This window comes from Megalops cyprinoides, chromosome 7 (assembly GCF_013368585.1).
Source record: "Megalops cyprinoides isolate fMegCyp1 chromosome 7, fMegCyp1.pri, whole genome shotgun sequence".
NCBI classification, from domain to species: domain Eukaryota; kingdom Metazoa; phylum Chordata; class Actinopteri; order Elopiformes; family Megalopidae; genus Megalops; species Megalops cyprinoides.
The window spans coordinates 39,386,525-39,405,188 of NC_050589.1; the positions used below are offsets into that span (position 1 = coordinate 39,386,525).

At 41.8% G+C, this 18,664-nt stretch overlaps 1 pseudogene; it reads right to left on the reverse strand.

Annotated features, from left to right (window-relative positions):
• Positions 1-4,279: 4,279 nt before the first annotated feature.
• Positions 4,280-16,918, reverse strand: LOC118780602 (annotated as a pseudogene).
• Between the last annotated feature and the right edge of the window lie 1,746 nt (positions 16,919-18,664).

Sequence of the window (18,664 nt, forward strand, 5' to 3'; positions counted from 1 at the left end):
AGTCCCAGCTGTGCATTCTCTGTGCAGATGAAAACACACAGAGCGATGGCTCTAAAAGTCACAGTTTGGTGAAAATTCTGTCAGTTGAGAGGCATGTGGTGGTGATTGTATGCCAAGCCTGTCCCGTCACTAACCTTAGACCTAACAGAACATCTCATTATATACAAAATACCCTACCTCAAGTGTCACAACATGCACATACAAGACTTTTCATTGCTATACAAGACTCCTCATATCATGCAACCACCCAGCTTCTACTTGTAACCACTGTCTCCAGTGTAGTGCCTTTCCTTCCAGGCTCGAGGCAACATCACAAATTCATCACACACCATGGCATTCATTCATTTTTTAATATTCAAAATGTGTAATGTGCACAAAAGCCAGTTTGCATGCCATTTGACACAACATAAATGAGTGAGTCACTGAGCATGCACAATGGGCAACTGGGCAGCTCCACCAGCTCCATATTCCTGTAGGGGTCCCTGTCTGATCCAACTCTTCACCAGACCAAACACAACAAAACCTGACTGTGCAGTCATAAACAAGCTGGCTGAAAGAGGCCTGAGCTTTAGTCAGTGCCACACCAACTGCAACCTTTGCAGCATTAGCATTTCACTCTTGGACTTCCTCACCTCTTGAGACACACATGGTCACATCAAATAAGAACATAAAATCGATACTGCTGCTGTTTTTACCCATACTCCCTGAGCATGGCTTGAAAGTTCAGTCAGTGCTCTATGGATCTTGTAGTCATAAGACAGACTAATATGCTGCTTCTTGTTAATGCTGAGTGAGGTTTGCTTAGGGATCTATTTAGACTTAAGCCCAACCAAAACCACTTCAGTAATAATACATCAGAAGTCCAATTTTGAGCTTTTTCAGTCAGTTGTCATGTGGGAGTTGAATACATTTGGTGTAATAAATTAGGAATTTATTACACCAAATGTATTGTGGAATTTGGCTCAATAAAAGTAAGAACTATTTAATTTTATTTAATTAGGACTGATGATCAATTTGAAGTAGTTGAGTAGATTTTACCTTCAAAAAGTTAAATTATTTTTATGTACTCCTTCTACAAAATTATGCATGTAGTAAACAATATTAACATCCAAATTTACTGAACTGCATTTACTTAGTGTGGATGTGAAAAAATACGATCATATATAATCATCAGATTTCAAAACATATCAATAAATTTCATTTTACTTAAATGTTATCCTCAGTTCAATTTCACTGCAAGTTTTATCTCCATACTTTCTGATTGTACTGTAAGATGTATCAGGGAGTCCTATGCAGAACAGTAGTATGCAGCATGCTAGAGACTGAGACATGGTCTGAAGTATTGTCCATTTTAAGATGACAGGCAGAGAAGAGACCTTTGGCCTGGTACCCTGCAGTAAAGCAACAAGACAGTGTTTGACTTTAACTTAAGTTTGTTTACGGGTGGCAAGTGCTTTTAGACAGCAGAATGTTTACCCTCTTCTCTGATGTGAGATTTTTAAGTTCTAGTTCTTTACTTTGAGAATCTTTCAGCAGACAACTTTTGTCTTGAATACAGGTGGTTAATGAGAGTAGATGTCCCATTTCACATTGTGGCCCTAATACCCATGCAGTTATATAGCACTTGCATTTGTTAAACTGTACTGTATATGCCCACAGTACTACTACACTATATGGACAAAAGTATTTGGATGCCTGACCATTATATTGTAATGACATTGTATTCAAATACATATACTTTAATATGGAGTTGGTCCCCCTTTTACAGCTATAACAACTTCCACTCTTCTTGGAAGGCTTTCCACAAGATTTTGGAGTGTTTCTGTGGCAATTTGTGCCCATTCATTCTGTAGAGTATTTATGAGGTCAGGCACTGATGTTGGATGAGAAGGCCTAGCTCGCAATCTCTGTTCCAGTTCATCCCAAAGGTGCTCAATGGGGTAGAGGTCAGGGCTCTGTGCGGGCCCGTCAAGTTCTTCCACACCGAACTCATCAAACCATGTCTTTGTAGTCCTTGCTTTGTGCACTGGGGCACAGTCATGTTGGAATAGAAAAGGGCCTTCCCCAAACTGTTGCCACAAAGTTGGAAGCATAGCATTGTCCAAAATGTCTTGGTATGCTGAAGCATTAAGATTGCCCTTCACTGGAGATAAGGGGCCTAGCCCAAACCCTGAAAAACAGGTGTGGCCAAATACTTTTGTCCATATAGTGTATGTAGGTATAGTCATGCCTCTGTAGGTATTACATAAACATACAGCTATTGGGGCCACTTAATGTTTTTCTATCTTATGTGTTTTTTTTATTTATGTTTATCACCAGGATAAATTATCACTGCCAACAGTAAATGTGAGAGAATTTCAAATGATTGAAAGAGAAAACATATTATTCAAGTTCATACCTTTCCACCTCAACTCCCTTGTATCTTTATGGTATATCTCCACATTACCTATCTGTACCTATCTGAATCTCACAAATTACACTTTGCTTATCTTCATCTTTCTGCAAGAGGCAGAAAAACTGGGACGTTATAGACAAGGCAATGGCTGCTGTTAAGCCTAGACTTGTTGGTGCCGCCCATTAAATTTCTAGACTGGGTCAGCTAGTTCAGTCAGTGGTTTTAGGGTTATTACATGCTGGTAGGAAAAAAAAACACACTCTGTGTCATGACATTTGAATAAATTATTTTGACACGTTTGTGTTCACACTGACACTGCATTTTCACATATTCTGTCGGAGGCACTTTCCATTTCACAGAACTTCAGGGTCAGTGGCACTTTTCAGTGTGGTATTAGGGTAGGTGGTAGCCACATGTAATAGAGAAACACCTCTGCTGCTGCATTTGCTGGAAAAGAATTGCATCATGGTGTGTAGCATCTGTCAAGAGTCGTGATGTAGCCTATTAAGATGAAGAGAGTCACTACATACAACACACATTCAGAAAAGACACATCAGTTAAGTGACCAGTAGCGGCTGGTGAGCTGGAAACAGGGGAAGCTGAAACATTACCTTTAAATCTATCATCACTTTCAACCTGTTCCCCTTTATCCTTCTTGATTAACAATAAAACAAATAATTCACATTCACATCAATTATGCTCGCGAAACAGCGCAGATTGTCTGTAGTTTGTGCGCTATTGCAAAAGCTACAGCATGAGGTTGTTTAATTAACAAGGATGGCAATTTGAACAATTAAGTGGCAAGTAATCCCAAAGCTTTCTCTTAAATGTTTCACATTATAGTTTTCTTGTGTTACAAAATTCAAATTACAAAACGGAGCTAAAATTAGTTTGATCGATTTAAATTGCTGACTACACTAATTTTCGGTTACTGTTACGTGCGGCGCACTGGGCGTGTGGAGTCTGGCTCGCCTGCGTCTCGGTCACCCCCCCCCCCCGCCTCTTCCACTCTCTCTCTCCTGACGCAGGTGTCCCCCGGCAACCAGAAAGCGGGGTGCCCCGATTTAAAGATGCTGGATGCTTGGGGTGATCGTCTCGCTGTTTTTTTTTTTTTTTTTTGGACCGTCGTGTGCATCATTTCTGCTAACAAACTTGCCTGTGCCGTGTTTTTGATATTGCATCGTTTATTGACTTCGATTGTGGATCTTGTCTCGGTTTTGGTTGCATTCAGTTGTCGTGGGAGGAGGACAGGTAAGCTGGGTAGATCCCCGTGTGAGGGTTCGCTGTGTTAGGGTTAGGTTAGAGGCAGGTGCCGCTCCTGTGTATTTTTGGTTACGTTAGTTAGAGTAGGTAGGTTTTGTTTGGCTCTGCCACCCCTTTTGTTTTTGTATTCAGTTGGATTTGTATAGGTATGTAGGGTAGGTTTTGTTTTGTTTTCTTTTCTTTGGCACTGTCTGTTGTCCCCCCCTTTTCCTGTGAATGTTTGTCATTGTATATCGTCTTGTAAATATTGTAATATATCGTGCTCCCCTACATTGCTCCCGCGTCTGTGCTTTCTTTGCCCCCCCCCGCACTGTCCAAGCCAGCGGGGGCTGGTTGTTTCCTTTTTGTGTTGCGTCCCACATACGTACCCCTGGACGCCATTACCCATCTGGGACGTAACAGTTAGGTTGAGTGCAATGAACAATAACGTTTAGAACACAGACCTCACAAAAAGTGTGATATGTCATGAGCAATTAATGTAATTTAAATCGATAAATGCCATAAACACCTTGCAAACCTCACGTTGTAACTTTCACAAGCATGCAAACTACAGACAATCTACGCTGTTTCGTGAGCATTTTCGCAAGTAATGATAGATTTAAAGGTAATGTTTCAGCCTCCCCTGTTTGCAGCTCACCAGCCGCCACTGGTTGAGTCTCTCAGTTTAGTTTATAAGGCTTATGCGGAGTAAAGCCATTCTTAGTTGCCATGAATTCCTTCAGACACCAAAAAATAGTTTTAGTGGTCATAAAATGCCATGACTACCGAGTAAAATAGCATATCAGGCTACAAGCAGTGTTCCCATAAGTACAGAGGTACAGGCTTCCAAATCAAAACCCAAAATCAAAACTTCTGTAGGGGTTCACAAACACGCAAGGTCAAACACTGAATAATGAATAACAAGTAAACCATGAGCAGAATTAAGGAAAAAAGGACAGTGACTTAGAAATTTTCCTACAACACAACAGAAATAGTTGCAGCAAATGTATATTTAAGATGAATGCTAGGATTAGATAATGGGCAATAGTGGTGAAGAAGCCAAACGTAGAGAGACTCAAGAGAAAGCATACAAATGTGTCATACTGCTGTGTCACCATTATCGTAGGACCAACCATATCCTGTCACCTTTACTGTAAGATTGACCTTAGCCTGGATGTAAAGAGGACAGAAGGGGAACATAAAGGGATCACAAGGTCTGAATCTGAGCACCTTACAGAAAACAGGATGAGTGCAAAAGGGGCATGATGACATCAGTGATGTGCTCAATCAGTTGACAAAGGTGGAGCTGACAGCTGTCACAATGTCCTGAGCACTGATGCCATACAGATCTAGCAGCTCCTGTGGTTTCCCACTCTGTGGCACCCCAGTAACAGCCGATCACTGCACCACAATATCAGGCTTCGCCCTCAACACTGAGTACACAGCCTCAACCAGCCCCCCTATAGATATAGAGAAAGAGAGAGAGGGCAAAAAAAGAAAAGGGAGACACATTAACTGATAAACAAGTATGCCTAACTTTCTCCATCCTTCATCAACTTTAAAAGAGCATTTGACTTAATCTAGCACGAGGGCCTACATTACACAGTTTTGCAAAGTGGTGTACGGAGTGGTGTCATCATTGAACCAATAAATGTGTAATACAAGAGCAGGATGCCTCTTGACTCAAAGTATAAACAGATTCCCTCAAACAGAAAAGTTTATCTTTCAAAATGACAGAGAGGGTATAAAATTATCCTCAAATTATATTTATTACTTTTGTGAAATGGTCAATTACAATTTCAAAAAAACCCACGATTGGCAAGATATCAAGTCGCATAAAAACCATTTCCTAAACTGACTTTATTACTTTCTAACATATTTAAGAAAGTGTGAAGATGAAGATTGAAGAAAGTATGAGTGTATTTGAACATTCTCAGACATTATCCACAAATGTACATAGCTCCACAAAATCAAGACATTTTATTTCTCCCCTTATGTATCCCACAAACAACAGAGCTCGTTAACATAGCAAAGATACTCTGTTATTCTTTGGCTCCTGGCCTCACTCTTGCTCCATGCTTATGGCCACCCACAGAGCAAGAGCTACAACAGAACCTGGATCTTGTGGAGCAACAGTGCCCTAACAGTAAACTTAAGATGAAGATTACCACCTTCCAAAAAAACAGACAGAGAAAGAGATGCTAAGCAGAGAAATGGGTACTGCCTCCTCACCCTCTCTGTAGTGGTCCTCCAAAGCAATGACTCTGCCTCCCGTTGCTCGAGCATTGAGGAGAATGGTTGCTGAATCCAAGGGTTTGATGGTCAAAGGGACAATCACTCGGATAGTCACACCTAAAGAAAGCAGAATGGATCAGGAGGGGGAGACAGGCGCACATCCTCTCAGTGCATCCCCTAAGTCTAAGTGGCACATTCAACAGATTGAAATATGTGCATCTCCCAAGCAAGTGGGACTCTACACATCCCATAAACTTCAGGATGTACCGGATGTGTAGCAAGATGGTTTGAAAACATGCCTTTAGAAAATGTACACTGCCAACTAGTGTCAGTCTGCCTGCTACAGATCATGTGTTAAGATGTCACGGTGTGCAGATGCTGTAAAGACTGCTAAAAGATTCAGTAATGTTTAATTCAAGTGGGTAAGTAATCAATCAATCAATCAATAATATTACGAAGAGCAGCTGATATGAGCTTAAATCTGTACAAAATGCCACTGGTTGCTTATAGCATGATGTACTCAGCAGTCAGTCAATCCTTCTCTAGCCAGCTGATCGGCTGCAGCCAAAGCCTCATGCATTGTCACTCCGGCACCAATGACTGTTACTCTGTCACTGTCCGACTCCCGCACTACCTGCACCACGAACACACGCACAGCAAGACCGAGAGAAAAACAAAGACGGAGACAGAGATAGAGATAGAGAGAGGGAGAGAGAGAAGAGTGAAAGCAAAAACCAGCTCAGGTCTGAGACATACAGTAGAATATATCCACATGACAGCACACAAAGACTACAAACTATACTGAAGACAACAATACAGCACAGCCACACTACAGAACACACAGCAGCACTGGCAGTGTGAGCAGGAGTTGTTCTGTTAACCTCAGCCTGCCCCACCTCAAATTTCTCCTCCAGGGGGTAGAGGACAGGAGTATCTGGGCGGCTTGTCTGGACAAAGCAAATTCCCTAGAGGAGCGTGCACGCGCACGCACACACACACACACACACACACACACACACACACACACACACACACACACACACACACACACACAAAACATTCCCATACAAACTCTCAGGCTCAAACCTTCCTTGCTTTCTGTCTCTCTCTGTCCAAACCTGTGTTTGCAGCCAGCTCCACAGCCCTCTCAGAGGACACGTCATCACAGGGATAGAAGATGGTGCAGGTAGGAATGGCTCTGAACATGGCCAGGTCTTTCAGGGCCATCTGAGAGGGACCATCCTCACCTCAGTACCGGAAGCAGGGACAGGGCCAGTCAGTTCCACCAAAATCGCCCGTTACTCTTTCACTGTGAAGGGGCATTTTATTGACCAAGTAAGTAAAGTATCATCCAGATAAAGTATTCAGTCCACATTTGAAAGCACAAAAAACCATTAAATGGAAAAGAACAATGATTTAATGGCCAGCAGAGTGTCTCACTTCTCACCAATAGAAATGCCACAGTGAGAACCGACTAGATTAACATCGGACTGGGATATGGCAGCCATGCGGATCTGGTCAAAGGTCCGGGACAGGAAAGCGGCAAATGTGCTGGCAAATGCCACTGTATGGTCCCACGTGGCACAGCCAACTGCCACACTCACCTGCACAGTCAAAAGGAAGGTTAAAAATGCTGCAGAAAAAAAAACTGAAAGCAGCTCTCCTTAACACAGCAAGTGCAAATACTGTAGCTTCAGTCAATGACCAAGAAAAAGGCTGTAAAACATAAAACACATAAAACAAAATTACATAAAAGGCATTAAAATCACAAAAAAACATTTATTACTTTGTATTACTGATGTAGAAAGCTGCAATGGTGCGGTGAAGTGCACTATGGGATTGTGAGAAGTGGATGGTGAGCAACGCATAATTATAATGCCTGACAGAACTGCCAGTTCACACCCTTCTCTTCCTCACCATGTTGTGTTCAGCGATGAAGCACTCAGTGTAACATTCTGGATGGGCTTTCTTGAAGTTTCAGAGAAGGTAGAGTTCTTAGTGTCTCCATCGACAGCCACCACCCTCAGACTCCCCTGCCCCAGCTTAGCCAGAACTACACCATATGCCCGGCGAGTCGCAATCTGTGGCCAGGAGAAAACACACATACGCATACACACACACACATACAGATCAACACTGAGATCAAGAGGGGGTGTCAAGGCTAGAAAACATGGTTTCATTGCCTCAAATACACATAATCTACATAAACATATAACAAATGTTAACTAAAAAAATTTTTTACGAGAAGAATTGCTCTGAATATGTCCATCCTGAGCATGCAAACATGTGCATAAATAAATGTTAAGGAAAACAGAAAATGACTCCAGGATCCCACATTCGCCTTTCCCCCCAGTTTATACATATGTGGAAAGCGCAGGCGGATGAGGGAGAGGTCTAGGTGGGGGGAATCCTCACAGGGCTGATCTGGGTACAGTGGTTTGTTGGTCTGGATTTATACCAAGTAGTCAGACAGCAGCCCCTCCACGCCATCTCTAGGAATGGGTTTCCCATTCCAAGTATCCTCTTTCTCAATCCCTGCACAGGTGAGAGGGTCCATATGACAAGTGGAAGTAACCTGGCCACACCAGTGGGAAACAGTTACCACAGAAACAAGTACCAACTTAACATTCTTGTGAATTTCTGCCTGTGTGGCACAGGAGAGTGAACACTCCTCCCCCAACCTGATGAGGTCAGCTATACCTCCGATCTCTTGGCTCAATAGTAAGCTATAGACTTGAGCATTCTGATCACAACGTTAGCTATCTAGATGACAATATTGACTGGCTTAGCCTACCTGGGGCCTGTTTCAGAAAGCAGGTTTAACAAACTCTGAGTTTAAACCTGAGCTCTGTGTTGACTAACTCTGAGCTGTCAATCTCAGAGTTTTTGGTTTCAGAAGAGAGGGCTGTACTACGAAGGGAGTTTAACCTACTCAGATTTAACTCTGGGTTATCAAGGAAAGTCAGGGTTGACAAACTCTGCCTAAATCGGTACTACGATAGTGAGTAAGATGTGGGTTAGTTGATTGGGTGTTAACTTAATCGGAGTTTGTGCGTGTTCGCATAAAAGGGGCGTGTTTGGCAGCGCAGGCAGAGTTTTTGCATAATGGCTCATGCTCCGTATTTTTCCCCGAAGAATGCACGTTTAATGTCAGGATATGCGAAGTTTAAAGAAACGTTAACAGCTAAATCTAACAGGGAGGCTTGTTGGCAGCCCATTGCCGTCAGAGTAAATTCGTAAGAACAGTGTTCTTGTCGTATGTTGTCTATTTTGTCTTACGGACTCTTCTTTGATTTGTAATATGATTGAGATGTAAGGACATGTAAATAGTCTATCTAAATATGTGAAAACAATTAGGATAGTTTAATTATAGCCTACACATGGGCTACATTTCTGACCCGTTACCCACTGTTAATGAATTAAGATCTACTCCCCAAAGCACCTAGGCTGTAGGGCTCCCTGTATGAATATAATGCTATTATGTTAAGAATAACTTCATTCTAACAATCATTTCAGCTGCAATCCCGGTGGAAAGCATACCTGGTGACAAGTCAAGATGAAATATAAAAATATTCTATCAAGAGGTATGCATTAATAGTTGTCATCATTAATACTGAGTACAGATGTGGTGTGTAACACTTATAATAGCCTATTCATGTGTTCACAGCAAACAGAAAAAAGACAGAGGTAGTGAAAACTGGAGGAGGGCCACCTCCTGCTACATTTCCACAGGCAGAGGAGTTGGCCATGGCGAACAACAGAGGAAGGCCCATAATGGAGGGGGTCGAGGGGGCAGTCAGTTCTGACCCTGGTGGCAGCTCAATGTCCACCCTTTATGTACAAGGTAATATCATATTAATTGTTTTGATTGCCCAGTTTAAAATTTTATGTAGTTCACATGTCTGTCTTATGTACAGTTGAGGGAGATACTATTAATCTGCTCCAGCCACCAGCATGCCCCTCATCTGACTCTCAGGTAAAGGTAAGTGTGGAAAGAGAGTTCTGTGGATTTATCAATGCTGATATGTTGACACAACAGCTTTTCTCTTTATTTTTTCTTTTTCAGGAGAACTTGGGAGAGGAGACTGTGTCAGCCATGTCTGACACACACATCCAGGTTGACCCATTTCATCACTTGTACTTTTATGTCTATTTAACGGTGACTAACATAGGCTAATACTAGGCTATGTATGGTAAATTGTCATGAGCTGATATTTCCAGTCATACATCTACTGAATGAGAATGAACCTTCAAGAGAACAAAGCTTTGGTCAGTTGGCAATCGCATTATTGTTTTTCAGGAGGAGCTAAATCAATCACTCTCCCCACCCATGGCTACCTCCTCTCAGAGAACTCAAAGGGTAGCTTTTCCTTTGCTATTAAAAGGATTATTCATACTGACAATATATAACACTAATGATGCTGAATCCTGCATGGCATGTTTGTTCTCTCAATGTGTGTTGCTGTGCAGGCTGGATCTGACAATGTGCAGTCGCTCTATAAGCGTATGCTTGAGCTCGACTGCCAGAAGAAAATACTACAAATAAAAAAACTTAAACTGGAAATAGAAAAACTGGAACATGACAAAAAGGTATTGCTATACATTGACCACCCTTTGATCAATATGTCTCTATCATCTGTAACTTTTTTTTTCTTTTAATTTCTAGGAAAGGGAATGCCAATAAATAAAAAAAAACACATAAATCAAAAAAATAATTTCATGTGTCTTTTTTATTGGTGAAAAAAATTGATTTGTGATGGCCTCTCTGACGGCTCTTCCTGTTGGGTGATTCAGCGTCACTGGGTCCACTACATCTGGTGGCATCAGCAGCTGGCGTGGTGCTCTTTCTTTTCTAATAGTGGCAATGTTATGGAGCACCACACATGCTGCCACCAGCTCACATGCCCACTCCAGACACACCCGCAAGCCTTGCAGGCAAGTAAAGCATGCTTTGATGACCCCAAATGTCATCTCTATCCTGACCCTTGTGTTACTGTGAGCCATGTTATATTTTATTTGTGCCCTTGTTTGTGGGTCAGGATAGGGAGTCATCAGGTAATGTAGACACGGGTAGCCTCTGTCCCCAAGCAGCAGGCCATCAAAACGCCCTTTGAAAGACAGAAGGGAATTGTCACAATACAGCATGATGTTTGAAATATAGGGTGGTGGTTGTCTTACATTGTTCAAACCTCTGACAAGCCTTCAGACTGGTCACCATTAAATGGGGATCACATGTCATCTGACAAAGGATTTCTGGCGATTTTAACATACTACCATTGTAAGAAAATCACCACCTAATATGTCTGTTTTGAATATAAGTAGAAATTTTAAGGACAAAATAATGTAGGCTAGCCTACATGTCAGATCAAATACGTCATGATCAAATATCTGAACATTGATGCTGTGAAATGACTTCCTGTTCACATAATCCCCCTCATGTTCTCCCAGGGGCGCTCTAATGGGGATATGCGTACAATCAATCGCACCAATCACCCTTGGGATTCCTATGGAAAAAAATGTGTTCTGTATATAGGCCTAGCTTATGCATATTAAAAATAGACCAAGTATTTTTATATTGCGAATTACCCCCGATTGCATAAAAAAAGCCTCTTTGATCTTGAGAACGCTTAAATGGCCAGGGAGCACAACAAATGCATCCAGCAGTTTAGTGAGAGCAAATACCACCTTGTGAACTGCACGGCATACAGTATTCTTGCTCAGATGTTCAGCATCACCGATGGAATACATGACGTGTCTGCTGGCAAAATATCGTAAAGTAAGGCACACTGTCTGTTCAACAGTGAGGGCATTACTCCGGCAAGTGCTATTGGAGATGTTTGACCGTAGAAGCCAGCAAAGATACTGAATTCCCTCAGATGAGAATCGATATCTTTCATAGAGAACATCATCGGGGTAAGCTAGAGGATTCTGACAGTCTCTAAACACCCTCGCCCTGCGGAGTGAGCCTCTCACAATCCATGCACCAGTGTTGACTGGGTCTTCCAAATGTGCCTGCATTTTTCTCGACAAGATTGTAGGCAGAAGGGGCGGTGCTTATATAGGGTAACATCGAGTTAACCACGAAGATAACTGCTCGGAGCAGTTTAGAGATGCAGCGTAAATTGCCATGACAACATACCTCGAGTAAGACTTATCCATCTTTTGTAGTACGGGTTAATCAGGAAGTTACACCCAACATCATGAAGTTACTCCTGAAGTTACCTGGATAAGCCAGTTACTTCGCTTCAGTAGTAGTACAGCCCTCAAGTAATAGTAAAATAAGTGATGGCTGCCCACTCTTTGAGGTCATTTTTCCGCACTGATTTTGGGAGGGAAGAGAGAGTCCAATCAAACTTAGTTTGTCTATATATCTGGCCCTTTCTTCGGACAGAAGGGTACTGAAATAGTCTGTGTTGGTGTTGACATTTTATGTTCAAGTTGTTTCAAGACACGGTGTCCCGCAATTTCCCATTCACTCCCTTTCAGCTTCGCGTAATGTTTTCCCCCACGAGGGGCATGGTTTTCCTTCTGATGACGCATTGCGCTGTGTCTCTATTCTTTTGCATCACATCGTATCGCGTTTAATTGCATTGTGTTGAATCAAATCATGTCAAATCACACTGCACCGCAATAGGTGTGAATCATATTGTATGGCATTAGTAGTTGCTTCATATGTATCTTTAATGTATCGGATCATTGGCAATGCATCGAGGTGTGTATCGCATCTGCCTCAGTGATGGAGATGCACATCCCTAGTGTATAATGTGGATACATTTCATGTATGATATAAAAGAATATGTATGCTAGCCTGCAGTTGGGTATGATAAACAATAGCTAGCTAGCAAGCCTACCGTATATCTAGCCCGTCCATGTATGCTAAAAAGAAGCTCGCTAGTAGGGCTGCCCCTTAATAGTCGACCAAACTGTTGGTCGATGAGAAGAGTCTTAGTTGACCAAGTTTTCATTGGTCGGTTAGTTGCAGAAAAAAAAACATTCGCGACTGATCCGACTCTTTTGAAGGCTTTTTGGTACAAATGAAGGGATCCGAGTAGTAGGCCTACTTGAGAGCCGTTCTTTTTATCGTTGCACAAAAATGTCACTGCCTGCCTTAAATTCATTCAATGTAGCATAGTGGTTAAGAAGCAGGAGTCGTAACCAAAATGTTGCTCGTTTGATCCTGAGAGAGAAAGAGAGAGAGAGAGACAATGACATTAGGTCTGGGAATACGAGTAGGGCCTACCATTATATGATATTCAGTCAGAATTTTCTATGATATTCAGTCAGCATTTGCTATATTTTTTAACGTTAAATCATTGTTTCCTCAAAGCTAAAATTAGCTAGAATTTTTCCAATCTGGTATTCTAATCACACCGGTTTTAGCATTCGTGCTAAACGGCTAATCACACCAGTGTGACCGTACATGCGAAAGGGTTATTCCATTAATTTTCTTCATGCGTGCACTTGTAAAATTTATATTTTAAAGGCTCATTATTACGGTTTTGTAGCACAGTGTTAACAATATTACTTAAAAGATTCTTTCTCAGCCATGGAACTCAAACCATTTTCTGATGCCTCAAGAAATATATATTTAAATAAATAAATTAACATCAAAGACGTGTGACGACTAGTCGACTAATGGCTTGAATTAACGACTACTAGTTGACTAGGAAAATCTTTGGTCGGGGCAGCCCTACTCGCTAGCCTGTAGTGGGCTATGACTGAAAGTGGCTTGCTTGCCTATCGTATAGCTAGCCTTTATGTTTATGATAAAAAGTAGCTGGCGAGCCTGCTGTCGGGTATGAAAGAAAGTAGCTAGCTAGCCTTTTTGTGTATGATAAAAAAACAGGGAGCTAGCTAGCTAGCTAACTAACCTGCAGTCAAGAAACTTTATGTGTTGCTTGATAACACATGTAAATGTAATACTGAAGGAACTATTTTTTAGATAAACAGCCTTGTTTGTAGAACTGTTGCATAAAAGCAATATCACACGAGAGGGAGTGCTGTTATACTGAATATCAGCACGGCTGTAATCATCTGCGGCACTCGGCTTGCAGTCCATGGGCTAAAAACTACACATCCCATGAAACCACGGAGCTTTCTCATTCCCGCTCTCCGGTCTTGCTAGTTAGAGTGTGGCTGATCATCGTTATCAGCTATCGCTGTACCAGCTAACTTTCAAGCTCGTCTTTAGCAGTCATCGCTATCAGCAAAAGCAAGCTCATCGTTAGCAGCAATGGTGTCGCTTAGCCATATTCTCCTCTTCTTTAAGGATGAGACCCGAAGTTTTCAGCGGGGCGAAAATCATTATAAATCAGGGCATGTGGAGGAATTCAGTTGTTTTGAGGGCCATATCGCCGGTTTGGTCAGGGCGAGCATGAGGGATAAGACCTACAAGGTATCAGTGGGTGTAGGCCAGTGTAACGTTAGGTAGCATAGCTAACCAGCTACCTAGCTAGCAAGCAAAGTCAGGTTATCACATCATCACCCATCGAGCTTGCTAAGCAGACTGATTGTTAGCCCACAATGAAAAATGCCCGAAGCCTTTAGGACATACCTACAGAGTCAGAAACACCTTGATGTCTAAGCAAAAAGATCATTCTGCTTAAACCTGTGGAACTCGACTTGACTGAAAATGTACATTCAGTTAGCTACATTTGATAGACGTCTCTCTTATGGTGTGCTTACAGAGATAACCTTCACAGTTTCCATGATGTAAAACTATGTCGTGGGGCATTTTGGAAACCTGAAAAATTTGCAGTCGTTCACATATGTACAGTGGCTGCAGACCGGGACAAAACACTTGTGGTGGAGAACCTCTCCCAGTCTAGGCCAATCGGACTGGAGGCTCCCTCCACACTTGTGCTGTAACAATTGTAAGTTATATAATTTATACATAACTTTTGTAATAATTACAGAACGTGAATTCCAGTGCCCAATAAAGAACAAATATAATTCTCAAGAGTCTGATGTAATTAGGTTTATTGTATATGGTGATCAATCACATACAGTAAACCAGGGCTGGTCCACGCGGAGCAAATCCCCCATTCACTCTCCCCAAGCATTCATTCACACCCCAAAAAAGCTAGCCCCCTTTGGTCTGCATACATTTCTCTTTTATTACTTTCCCCTAGCTCCTTCTGTTATACACAAAACGTCATTAATGACGCTTTGTGTATAAGCAATGCTTGCTTATGAAACTCAAACTCCTCCCTTAAAATCACCCCATCTTCTCCTTACACTATTCTTCACAGTCACACCACATTCTCCTGTTCTCCTGCCCCCCCCCCCCCAGGTCACGGTCCATCTCCTGGGCAATGTCTGGCCAGCATCTAATTCCCACACTAACGCCCCCCCCCCCCCCCCCCCCCCCCACCCCCACTGTCTCTTTAGTTTCTGCTCACATGCATACAAAGTATAATAGAATACATATTGTTTTTTTAAAGCTAACATATTAGATTGTCTGGTTTCCTTACACACTTCCAGACCTCCACATGTATAGTAAAGATAAAGTAAATGGCTAATATATCAATAACTTCAGTTAATAACTGCGGTTAAAATCAAAAACTAACATCTGTTGGCAGTGCTTATAATGTCTGCTGGCAATAATTTATTTCCACCATGTAACAAGCTTAATCGTACCACGTCAAGCTCCGCTTTTCTCTGGTTCGATGAAAGTGGCAATGCTCATAATTTACATATGGGGTATACTCTTAGTCAAAATTTTCCACCACACTACGACCGAATCACAGCCGTACTGATGGGTCAAGAGGCATCATAGAGTGCGATTATGCTGCGTTAGTTTTTTTTTTTTACGCGTTATTTTTTCTATAATTAATTAATCGAAATTAACGCGTTATTTTGACAACCCTAAGTATAATATATCACAAAAAAAAACATTTCAAGCTCTCTTGTGGGACATTTCAAGAGCTCTTGGGGGCAACGGGGGGCCTAAGCAGCCGCTTAGTTCGCTTATGCGTAGGGTCGGTCCTGTTACACTACATATCCCCCCAGCATTCTCAAGCCGAGGTTAAGATAAAAAGCACTGAAAGGCAATGTTGATTGTCAATCATTAATTAACATTAATTACTGATTAATACTGTTATTCACATTCACCAGCTTTAATGTAAAAATATTTTTCACTGTCCCATATTTAAATTAAAAAGAAACACTTATCACTGACAGATTTTGAACGGATGTGTTTTTCCACAATTCTCTGAAACTGAACTACCACCTTTTTCATAACCTTAATTTTTCTAAACATGTGTTTTAAGATATAATTTTCATTAAACTGTAAAAGGGTTTGCATTGTGTAACTATGATCGTTTTAAATAAAAAAAAACAATGCTCTCAATGGTACCAACAAAGAAGAAGGAAGTGAATTGCATTAAAGGGTACAGAATGTCCCAATCCATGAATTCCAATGTAAAGTCAATGCCGCGCGGGACAACGAACTGCAATGACATATTCCAAGGAATGGACGGGACATTCTAACCCGTTTGACCGGCAGGACAAATAAACAGTCAATCGCATAAGGTCGTTCCAGCCAGCGAATGTTCCGTACAGTAGGGCCATATTACGTCATTCAGCGCATTCAGCCAATCAAATAAATGTACAAATAATAACCATGCCTACCACTACATATCATTGCTTGTTGTTTAAATACCTGTCTTATTGAAATTCACATGCTAGCAATACAACTGCCTAGCTAGCTAACTAGTTGGCTACATTGTGAACGCTAAACTGGAGGTGACATGACGTGTAACATGAACACGACCGAACGTTTCGGCATCTGCTAAACAAATATTTATAGAAACATATGCAAAAATAACACAAAATCAGAGTGGTGAGGTGACTTACCTTGAGTTGGAAGCACATGTCGCCTTGATGGAGTGGTTCCTCAACTTGTTTGCAATATCCTTCAGGCCTTGCAGTGTTTTCTCGTCGGGTTTATGGTAGCTAGCTATCTTTTTGTAATCTATCATCAGACGTTTACCTCTGGAACGTGATTGACCAGCAAGAGCCGCTCCGATCCATCAACCCCAATCCGTTCAACGCATACGGGTTCCACGCTCACTGTGCGTCTCAGAGAGCAATACTTTACCTGTCGTTGACAGACGATTTAGCGCAGGACTTGCCGGTGTACTGGCCCCGGCTGTAATCGTAGTCGGATAGGCGGAGTCAGCAGTACATCACACCACTCATCTCCGCAAAGACGCAATGACTTGACAGTGGGGCTCATGTAATAGGCGTAGAACATCGTGGCAATGAGTTACTACGTGCAATCAGGTGGGGCGCGTCAGCTAGATGCAATTTAAAATTCTTTTGCAGTTGATACAGAAAGCGGCTGCCGCCGGTCTGGTTTCCAACCAACCAAAAAGGGCTCATGTTACACATCTCTTTAGTCTCACGCCACTGGCTCCCTGTAGCTGCCCGCAACACGTTTATGGGGCGCACACGTTCAAGGCCTTGATGCTCGCTTACAGGGTGACTAACAAAACTGCACTTAAGTACCTGAACTCACTGCTGTAACTGTTCCCTCCCGACTGCTACGCTCTGCCACAGAACGGCGCCTGGCGGTCCCGTCGCATCGCGGCGTTAAATCACTATCCAGGACTTTCCCCCTGTGGTGGAATGAACTTCCACACCTCATCCGTTCTACCGAGTCCCTCTGTTTTCAAGACACATCTGAAGACACAGCTCTCTCTCACCTGAGCACCTGAAACACTTCCCCCATCTCCTACTAAACTATATAAAAATGCAATGGTTTGATTGTAATAGTTTAACATAACGAGTTGGCTGTAATGGTTTAACGCGTTCGTTAGCTTTACCTGCTAGTTTATACCTCGCCTGGCCAACCTTTGGAACTTTGTCATGCAGTACTTCTAATATTGTCGACTCTGTATGGTTTTTCGCTTGTGTTGTATTGTACCTCACTTGTAAGTCGCTTTGGATAAAGGGTCTGTCAAATGAATAAATGTAAATGTAAATTTAGTTTTATCCTACAGAGACACTATCATAATATTACGGCTGCTGTAACAAGTGCTCCAGGGTTACTCAGATGTAAATGTCTTATTTCTTGTGTGCTTGTTAAGCACTACAAAGTGCATTGCACTTTTTGATGACAAGATAAAGATTAATATTTGGCATCATATGTATGTAATATGTAAATATAAATACATCGTTGGAAATTAGCCTACGCTAGATCAGGTGAATAACAGCCAATTGGGGAAAACGGGCAATTTTTACGTGATGATAATTTAAGGAGCACTGCTAACAGACATACTGTACGTGTTGGGATTAAAGCAATATAACACCAAATTTTGTTAGCAGGCTAAACTGTAGCAGTGTTGTCCTACGTTATCTGTTAAAGGGGGTATTTTGTTTTTTTTTTAGGTTTCTTTGAAAATTTGTTCTTTGATAATTTGTGAAATTACATAACGCAGGGTGTGTTCGTGCCACGGAATGCGTAGCATTCAAATAGCTCCAGTTTGGACTTTGGATGAGGAGTGTGACGCTATTCCGACACAAATCTCACCCGTGTTGTGAAGTCATTACTGAAATGACTCAATTAACAGGCACAATGTCAATGTCCTTCAACATTGTGACTTAATAAGCCTATAGTTTGCATTTAAAAAAATTCAATTAATTATCCTTAAAAATGTAGTGCAAGTCGTGCAAAATTGCATAGCAATTTTATTGATGTGCGTAGAGTGCACTTGCATATGAATTTACATACTGAATTTACATATGGTGCAAAGCTAATGGTTGCTTATGCAGTTCTCAAAATATCAG